Source organism: Melozone crissalis, unplaced genomic scaffold, assembly GCF_028551555.1.
Source record: "Melozone crissalis strain CALT ecotype California unplaced genomic scaffold, PUWL_Pcris_2 ptg000003l_1, whole genome shotgun sequence".
In the NCBI taxonomy this organism is placed as follows: Eukaryota; Metazoa; Chordata; class Aves; order Passeriformes; family Passerellidae; genus Melozone; species Melozone crissalis.
In genome coordinates this window covers 5,442,032-5,451,645 of record NW_026535781.1, presented here as the reverse complement: position 1 = coordinate 5,451,645, position 9,614 = coordinate 5,442,032, and positions in this window count along the sequence as shown.

Genomic DNA, 9,614 nt, shown 5'->3' with positions numbered 1-9,614 from the left:
GCCCCTGACGTTCCAGCTCCGCATGTCGGACGATGGCACGCAGCCGGCTGTGGACAGCGTGGATCAGATCCGCAGGGACACCGACCCGGCCTGGAGGAAGGGAATCCATTTCCATGTGGAGCCCAGGGAGTTCACCCTGAATCCCAGCCAAGGCACCATCCTCCCCCAGGGACACCAGGACATCGAGGTACGGCAAGAGCCCAGCCCCTGACGCTGCAGCACCAGGGCTGGAGCTGCACTGCAGGGTGGGAGGGCTTTAGCTCTGGTGCCAGCTTGGAGCATCCTGGCACTGAGAGATCTGCACTGCTGGGAGGCCTCTGCTGGCTGGCTTACTCGGGATGTTCCTCAAAGAGCACTGTTTGCTTTCCAAAATCATATGCCCTGAGTTCACAGACCTTATGGTCAAGGCCTGAAGCCATTCTTGTGTTTTTGAGAGCGATTGATTTGATTGCAACGGGGCAGAGCAAGGATGAGGGCAGAAAGTGGCTGTTAGAGAGATGTCATTGTATCAAGCAGTGAGCTTTTCTTCGTGGTGTCATTTCCCCCCTCCTGGGGAGCAGAAAGATTTGTGTTCACTGCAGGAAGCTCCAGTGGAGACAAAAAAATCTGCAGCCATGTGTAGCGGTTCAAATTTATTGTATTGATTCCTTGTTAAGTGGTTTGTTCTGTGGTACCCCGTGTTCTCCCCGAGTGGGTTTACCCCTGGGTTTTACCCTCCCTCAAAGCTGTCCCTCATGCCATTCCCTGCCCCTTGTTCCAGCTCTTTGCCTGCCTGTCAAACCCAGCCCCTTTTGTTCCCCAACCTTCTTTGCCAATTTAACCTGGAGCCAATCCCTGTCTGCAATGCCCCTTTGGAATTCCCCTATTCCTGGAGGCCCCATTGGCCCATGTGAGCCATCCTCCCCACCCTCCTACCCAAAGTGGCCCCAGACACTTGATGTAATCCCCTCAGTGCTCCCCTGAGGATTCTCTTTTGGCTTGCTGTTTGTATTCACCCCTGATTTGTATCTGTACAAAATTCCTTGTGCAGGAGTGTGCAGGGCTCTTTTGGCACTGATCCTTTTGCTTGGAATAAACCCTTTCTTGTGGAACTTCAAGACAGAGATCCTCCTCCTTTCTCCTCTGCCCGGTCCCGTTGGTGGCTTGTCTCTTGCGGTGTTGAGCAAGAGGCTCTGAGGGTTCTGCCTGTGGTCAATGCCCAGCCTGGGGCAGTTCTGAGGATTCTGCCTCTGGTCAATGCCCACCCTGGGGCAGTTCTGAGGGTTCTGCCTGTGATCAATGCCCACCCTGGGGCAGTTCTGAGGGTTCTGCCTGTGGTCAATGCTGACCCTGGGGAAGTTCTGGCTCTGAGGGTTCTGCCTCTGGTCAATGCCCACCCTGACGCAGTTCCCCACTCCTGGCTTGGGGCTGGAGTTCTCAGAGCCAGCCCAGGCTTGGGGTCCCAGGGCAGCCATGAACTGCCCAGCACCTGCTGGGCCACACTTTGCCCTCAGCCTCCTGCTGCAAAGCTGAACTCATTGTGGTCAAGTCAGATTTCCTCTACATGGATGTCTTTGTAGTCAGATGAGCAATTGGCCCCTTAATTTGAATGCAGTGGTGCAGGGAGCTGTAGTCTAATGTTTTAATGTAGCTGTCCTGTGCCCTGATAGCACGGTGTGTTTAACAAATCTGGTATTGCCAGAAGGCTTTTGTTACTCTGAGACTGTGCTCTACACATGGAGCAGCAGAAGAATGAAGGGCAAATCCTCCCTCAGGAACTGGAGGATATCACCCGTGGGTAATGAGCTTTTGGAAGGAAGAATTGACTGTTCTTCTCTTCCACCAGGTGACCCTGTGCTCCAACACGGTGATGGAGTTCTACCGGAGATTGCTGGTGGACCTGGAGGGTATTGGCAAGGGAGTGGCAGCCCTGATCATCACAGCCAGGTACCAGCCCTTGCCTGGCCTCCCCCAGGCACTGCCTTGCCCAGGCTGTGCTGGCTGCAGCTGCCAAGGAGAAGTGCTGCTGAATGCCCTCATGTTGTGCCAGCTGGACACGAGAACAGCAGTGCTTGGGCAGCAGCCCGTGGTGAAAAGCACGTTTGCTCACAGCCCAGCATGGTCCTGGCCCTCTTCTAAAGGCACCAGGAATGATATCATTGATTGGCCTTGTTTTTGGTGCTTGAGGTGGAACAAATTTCCTGAGGGCCTCCTCTCCTTCTGGCTGCAAGACGTGGGGTTGTGCTGGTTGTGAGCACCGTGCACTGGTTTGGGCCACACCAAGCAGCTGCTGAGAGTCGGGCTCTGGCTCTGTCCATGAGGGCACATGGCAGGGGGGAAGTGGCTCCCAGCAAGAGTGGGGAGGGCAAGGTCTGACAAGGGGAAAGCAGCCCTTGATGTGGCAGGTCAGCTCCAGTTTTTGTCCTTCCCTCTGCTTCCCGTTTTGAGCTTTAATGTTGTCAGAGTTGAGACCAAAAGTCGTTGTTGCTGCAGCAGAATTCCATGCTGCTGTGCTGCTGTGGGTGTCAGTGTGATGCCCAGAGGGATGCAGCTCCCTGGCGCTGTTCCCTGTGCCAGGCAGAGCCATCCAGGCAGTGCCTGGGCTGCCATTGTGTACAGCAGGTGGAGCTGGGGCCAGGCAGTGCCTGGAGCTGTGCAGTGAAGGAGCCAGGGAGCTGCAGGGCCTGGCAGGGGCTGATCAGCCCCTCTGTGGGGCAGCTGCTGTCTCGTGCCCTCCAGGGCTGGGGCAAAGAGCTGAGTTCTCAGGCAGGGCAACAGCACCATGGCAGAGAAGGGAGTCATTTTTACTGAGACCCTGGAGCTGTGTGTTCCTTGAGCCTTAGGGAGCACTGATCCTTGTTGGCAAGGCTCCCCCAGAGCTCGTGGGTCACTGGGACTCTTCCAGGAGTCCTTGCAAGCCTTCTTGGGTAAAGGAGGGGCTGAGGCAGCTGTGGGGCAAAGTGCTCTGCCTGGGGCACTTGGCAGCCTCTGGGTGCTGCCTCTCAGGGTTTGCCCCTCCTTGACAAGACATGTTGGAGTTGGAAGAGGTAGAAGGCAATTTATTGTAGGGCTCTTCAATGTGCATTTGACAGTGACCAATGTGTTCTGCTCCATTTCACAATCTTTGGGGGTAGGCATTCTCCATTCTCTCAGTATCTCTGATTGTTCTGGGGTCATCTCTTTGCCCAGATGTCTCGTTCCTGAGCTCCAAGTGTCCCCCCAAGTGCTGCTGTGTGATGAGTGCCACCTGAAGGTGCCCTATGAGAGGAAGATCTTCATTAGGAATCCCAGCCACCTTCCTGGCTGCTACGGGCTTATTCCCCAGGTTTGGCATCACATCCACCTCCTCCTGTCAAATATTCCTGAGGAGATTATTAGGGGAAAAAAGGGTTTGGATAAGACCTTGCTGGTTTCTAATCAGTCCTAAAGATCTGCTGAGAACAGGATCCTACCCTACTGTAAACTTTAGGAGGCAGTTTAAGCTCCTGAGGAAACAGTTGATGTTCCAGTCCTCAGGGCGTTTTCCTGTGGGAGATCTTAGAGGGTTGTGAAAAGCTGCTGCACCCACAGACACCAGTGCCTGTGCTGGCAGCCTCCTTTGAGGATGCCCTGGGAATGGTAAACCTACAATTCTTGCATCTTGTTTGTGCCTTTGACCTTTGTCCTGGGGAGTTTTAAAGGTGTGTGTAAGTGTCTGTTGTGGTGGATGTTAAGGAGCCTAAAGTTTCTTGAGAGGTCCCTCTGAATCTGCATTTCATTGTGTCCCTTCCAGAAACGCAAGGAGGACTCTGCTGTGCTCTACTCCAGCCCCAGGCCCTGTGGGATTGTGCAGCCCCAGAGCACAGCAGAGATCCCAGTTGTGGTGGCAGTGCAGGCCCTGGGCACTCATCGCACCAACGTTCTCATCGGCGTGTTCGGGGATGAGAGAAACCCCCTGGTGAGGGCAAGGGGAGATGTGAGCCTGTGTGCAGCTGCTCCTGGCAGGGTGCACAGGGACAGGGATTCTGCTGGGGAAAACAGGCACAAGCTGCTGGGGAGAAGGACAGGAGGGATGGGGGGCACAAACAGCTCCTGCCTTAGAGGTGGGAATCTCAGTGTCTGACACAGAATGGAGTTGGGCGAAGCTGGAATCCAGGGGGATTTGAGTTCATTATTCTTTCAAATGCTGTTAACTTTGGAAACATCTGTTTGAAAATGTCATCTCTCTGAGTGCAAAAGAGGATGTCAGAAGTCTTCTAGGAACCTTGAGCTTTCTGTAAAAGAAAGGAAAGCTTGCATTTGAAGACTGGTTGAAAGGATTGAAACTTCGATTAAAACATGGAAATGGCAATGCCAAATTCCTTGGATGGCACCAAACATCTGAACCTGGGCCATTGTGGCACTGCCTGTAAATCAGTGAACAGGAAGGAAAGGCAATGCAGGCTGTGCCAGGGAGCCTGAAGTTTGACCAAACAGTTGCTTTCAACTATCAGGCTGCTTCCCTTAAACAGGAGGGTTTCTCCCCACCAGAAGAACCAGTTGTTTAACTGTCAGCCTGGTCTTAATTAGAGATTTCTTGGAAAGATAAAAGCTTTGGGCCAATAATTTTTAGTTGGAAAGGTTCTCTTACCTTAATCCTTTTCAATTTGGAGGTGAACATGTAATTTTCTTTTTCCCCAAAAGCCCAGCATTTCAGCTGGAGAGTGGTAGCTGTCCCAAAGAAAAAACTTGAGCAGGGTTGAGCTGTTGAAGGTTTTTTAGGTTTGTCTGTTGTGGTTTGTTTTGGGTTTTTAAAAATCTTTCTTGCTTGCTTCCTGGAACAGAGAGCACAATTATGGAGCTCAGGATGGCTGGCAGAAATCTCCCCAAGCCCAAGGCTGGCAGAGCTTGGCAGGGTCCCCGCACCACAGCCTGTGTATGTATGGATGGAAGGATGGATGGATGGGGAATGCGACCTGAGTCACCTGGGAGTGTTGGAAAATGTCAACCAATCCCCCAGCGGTGTCAGGGGAACATTCCTGATAAATCCCAGGTGGAGCTGCAGAGTTTCTGGCCTTGGGCACTGGGGGGGCTGTGCTGGCTTGGCACTGGCTGGGTCTGCCCCTCGGTGTCTCAAATCTCACCTTTTTGCTGCCTTCTCTGTCTTTTCCTCTCCCACTGTGCTTTTTGCATCCCCACCAGGTGTTCATGCCTGTCCTCTGTAGTTGCTCAATGCAAGCAGTTGCAGCTGCTGCAGCACCTCAGTGTCACCCCTGGGCTGCCTTTAGAACAGACCTGCCCCAGCCTGGATTGGGAAGGGCTGGATCAAACCATTTCTCAGTTCAACGTGCCAGCACTCAGCCAGGGGCTGCATCCTGGCCAGGAGCTGCTCGTGCAGGTGTCCCACCCTCCCTCCGTCCCACTGCAGGTCCCTGTTCATAGTTATTTATTTTCCAGAGATGAGCTCCACCCACCTAAATTCAAACCCCAGCCACCGAAAGAGAGGAGAACCAGTCTGGATTGTGCAGCAACTCGATGGAGGCACTTCAGGACTGGACAGGAGGAGGCAGCCAGAGCCCTGAAAGAAGTGCAGGATTTTAGCCAATCTTCAGGAGCAGAGGTGGATTTTCTTGTGCACCTACTGCTTGCTTTGCCTCCCCAGCCTGCCAGCACCAAGTCCTGCTCGTGCTGAGCTCCCTTTTTGCTGCCCTGCTGTGCTGTGCCCTGACAGTGGGCTGGGCAGCAGGGCCAGTGGCTGGACATGGGCTGAGGGGGAGGGAGAAATAGGACAGTTTTCCTTGGAGAAGCTGACTCAGATCCTACAGGCCTGTGCTGAGTGTGGGATTTTTTGCCTTGTTTCCTTCCCAATGTAAGATGAGGCTTTTCTCTGCATCATCATGGTAACACCTCCAGCTTCCCTCTCAGAGCAAGCTGGGGTGATCCTGATCTCCATGGAGCCTCTTCCCAAGGCAGCCAGACTCCCTGTTTGCAGGGCTCTGCTTTCACCCAGAGCTGCTATTGCACTGCTGGCCCTGGAGCTGTCTGACAAAGGGAGACTTTGCAGAGGGGCTGTCTCTTCCTCCCAGCATAGAAAATGGCTTGTTTTTTGGGTGCCAGCACCAACTGCTGAGCACCCTCACCTCCCTCGAGGCTTGGAGGGATTCAGGTGCTCCCTGGACGTGGCGCACACTCCCCTGGGAGCAGAGAAGGCAAGAGGGAATCTGTCTCCCTTGCCCATTGTCAGTGTGGCAAGCAGGGCTGGAGCTGCCAGTGCCACTGGGGGCCCTCAGCATTGGCCACAGAGGGGCCTCCCATCCCTGCAGGCCCATCACAAAGTGCTGCTGGAGCAGCTGCTTGTTGGAGAGGCCGTGCAGGACACGTTGCAGGGCTGTCCAAGGACGCTGTGCGGCACCTGTGGAGGGCACTGCTCCCCCTGGAACTCCTCAGGTGCTCCATAGGAAATTTTTGCAGGAGCTTTTGCTGTAGCACCTTGAGAAAGAAGCATTTAAATCAGAGAGAGAGGGGAAGAGCCTCAGGAGTCAGATGAGCTGGGCTGGACTCCTTCCCTCAGCTCCAAGAGCTCTCACTCTGAGTCTCCTCCTTATCTAAAAGCAGGAAGTTTTGAAACTTTTTAAAGGCAAGTTGTGCATCAGAGAGAATTTCTACTGCCAGGAGACATCCTAGTTCACTTTCATGTCATGTACTAATTAATGCATTGAGCTGTGAGTATGGGAGAAGATTTTCCCCATGGTCCCTGCACTGGTCAGTGGCATGGATGCAGGATGAGGTGAGGGTGATTCTGGCAGTGTTTGGGGAACAGGCCCCTCTGGCTACAGCGGCAGTTTGCTCCAAGATGCTCTTCTGCCTCCATTTCCATGCTCAACACCTCAATCTCTCCTGTCTTCCGTCCAGGCTTTCAGTATCCTGCCACTGCCAGGTGTTCTGCAGCCAGGAGAGAGCCAGCAGGTCTCCTCCACCTTCTCTGGCCACCTCAACACCACCTGCAATGTCCCGGAGCTGTGCCACATGGAGGCAGGCTCCACCTCTGAGGTGCTGGTGCCCAGGGCGGCCTCACGTGTCAGCTCCTCCCTGAGCCCCCAGGAGATCAACTGTGGCTCACAGGCCCCTCTCAGGGACAGGTGAGTCAGCCTTCCGTGGGTTCCTGCTCTGCCATGGGTTATTGTCCCTGCAGGGCTTCCCTGCTCCAAGGCCTCTGAGCTCAGAGGAGCTGCAGAGCAAAGGCCAGCAGCAACACAGGGATAGCCACTCTGAGCTCCCTGGCTTCCAAGAGAGGAAGGACCTTCTTCTGTTGAGACAGTACCTCTTCTTCTCTATTTGAGTTCTGAGCCCTCCTGGCTTAGCTGCTGTCTGCAGGGAGCTGGGCTCTGGGCTTGCCTTGGCACCACCTCTAGAGGTGTCTTGAAGTCCATGGTGTTGAGTGTCATCTTCTTCATCATCTGCCTTCTTCACCAGAACAGTGGGATTGTGGTATGGGCAGGCGTGGGGCACAGAGCAAACCTTGCTTTGGGTCCTGCTCCTGCCACAGATGAAGTCCTTGCACTGCTGATCTGCCAGGGTTCTCCTTATGGTGGCGCAGCAGCCAGAAAAGCTCCTGTCCTTTGGGCTCCCCTGCAGCTGCAGCCGTAGGCAAGCACAGGAGAAGCTCAGCTCCAGCAAGGCAGCCCAGCTCAGGACACACAGGCACAAGTGTGGAGCTGGGAGTGGAGGCTTCCTAAAGCAAGCCTGTGCATCAGGACTTCTTCAGACCAGACTGAAGTTGGTTTCATGGGGAGGAGATGGACGAGGCTGCTTCCAATGGTTTCCATGGCAGCCAGCACTGGTTTGCTTGGTCCCAGCTGGGTTCCAGCAGGAAATCTGCCTGACAAGAGCCTGTCTTGCAGGAGAGGGGTTCCTGCAGCCTTTGCTTTCTGACTGATAGGATTGTTCTCATGAAGGAGCAGGCTAGGAGTCGTTAAAACCGAAGATCACGGACAGAGACTCTCTAACTAATTAAAGTTAGACAGTGGGATGTTTATTAACACTGGCAGGCGGCACCAGAGCCGTCCCTAAAAGGCATGACCACGCTGTCCAAGGCTCTTTGCCCTCTCCTTATTTCCCAAGATCTTACATACAATACATCTGCACAACCCCAGCACCTCTCATCCCTGCTCTGTATTCAAATGAGGTCATTGGTCCTTCACTCCTGTGCAATTCTTCCCTTGAATTCAGTTGGTGGTCTCGAATTGGGTCAGTGGTCTTAAGGGATGAAGTCAGGAATGTCTTCATCAGATCTCTGTGACCCTCTGGCACCATCCAAGGTCCCCAACTTAGTGATTGATTGACATCAAGCCCAGGTGCTAACCATTGTTCTCCTGGTTTCAAGATGTTCTTATAACAGTTCACTTCCTCCACTTCCTTCTAGAAAGAAGCTCCTAATGGTAAACAATAGCACAATCAGCTCCAGCTTAAGCATCTCATAATCATTAACCTATGGTCTGCCTATCTAACCTACATCCTGATCAATGGGAATTGCTTCTAACCCTCAGCTGAAATCTGAACTCTTTAAAATCATGCTTCAGCTATGCCCAGGGAGAAGGGAGCTGAATGAGCTGAGTAAGAACTGTAGGAGAGCTAAGCAGATGTCAGCAATTTGTGCTCTGCTTTAAAATGGGAAGCCAAGAGACAAAGGGCGTTTCCAGGCACCAGTGCAGAGAGCTGTTGGATCAGCCTTTGGCAGGGGCTGGAGGGGTCTGGCTGTGCCTTCAGAGGGAGCTGGCACAGTCAACACCTTATGATGACAAAGCTCAGGTTTGGCTGGTCCTGGAGGTCCCCTTCCACCAATGCCCTCACTTGGGATGTTCCCAACCTATGTGGGTTGAGGAGAATTCATGGAAATGGCCTCAGGGTCAAGGAATGAAGTGCAGGGCCAGCCAGGACTAGGGAGCCCAAGTTTCTGGTGGGACTCGCAGCCATGTTTTCTGTTTTGTCTGCAGAAGGGAGCTGAAGGAGCCAGCTCAAAAGGTCGAGGAGGAGGCAAAAGCCTTAGAGGAGGAAGACAGGGGGAAGGAGGAAGAGAGGCAGAAGAAGGAAAAGAAGAGTGTCTCTGTTGGGAAGCAAGCTCCAAAACCAGCGAAGGGGAAAACCAAGACCCGGGAGAAGAAAGAAGCCCATGCGAAAGCATCAGAGAGGAAGGAAAGCAGAACCCTAGAGAAGAAGGAAAGCAAAATCCCAGAAAAGAAGGAAACCAAATTCCCAGAGAGGAAGGAAACTAAAATCCCAGAGAAGGAAACCAGAGGCCAGAAAAGAAGGAAACCAAAGCCCTAAAGAAGAAGGAACCCAAAGCTCCAGAGAAGAGCAAAACCAAAGCCCTAAGGAGTGCGAAAGCAAAGCCCTAAAGAAGGGGGGAACTGCAATCCCAGAAGACCCAGCTGAGCTGGAAAACTCTTTACTCTTTATTCACAAAATTCGTTTTACACAGTTTGACAGACCTCGTGTGCAACATTAGTTAGTTCATAGATTTCCTAGCAGTTCTTCTGTTATTGGTTAATAAATTAGATTTTACTTGTGCATCAAATCTCTCTATTGTATTGTTTACCTGTTCTCTTCACCAAGTCTCATGGAACTAATCCCTTGTTGTTGCAGGTGCATTTTTGCAGTTTTTCACCCTCAGAATAGAT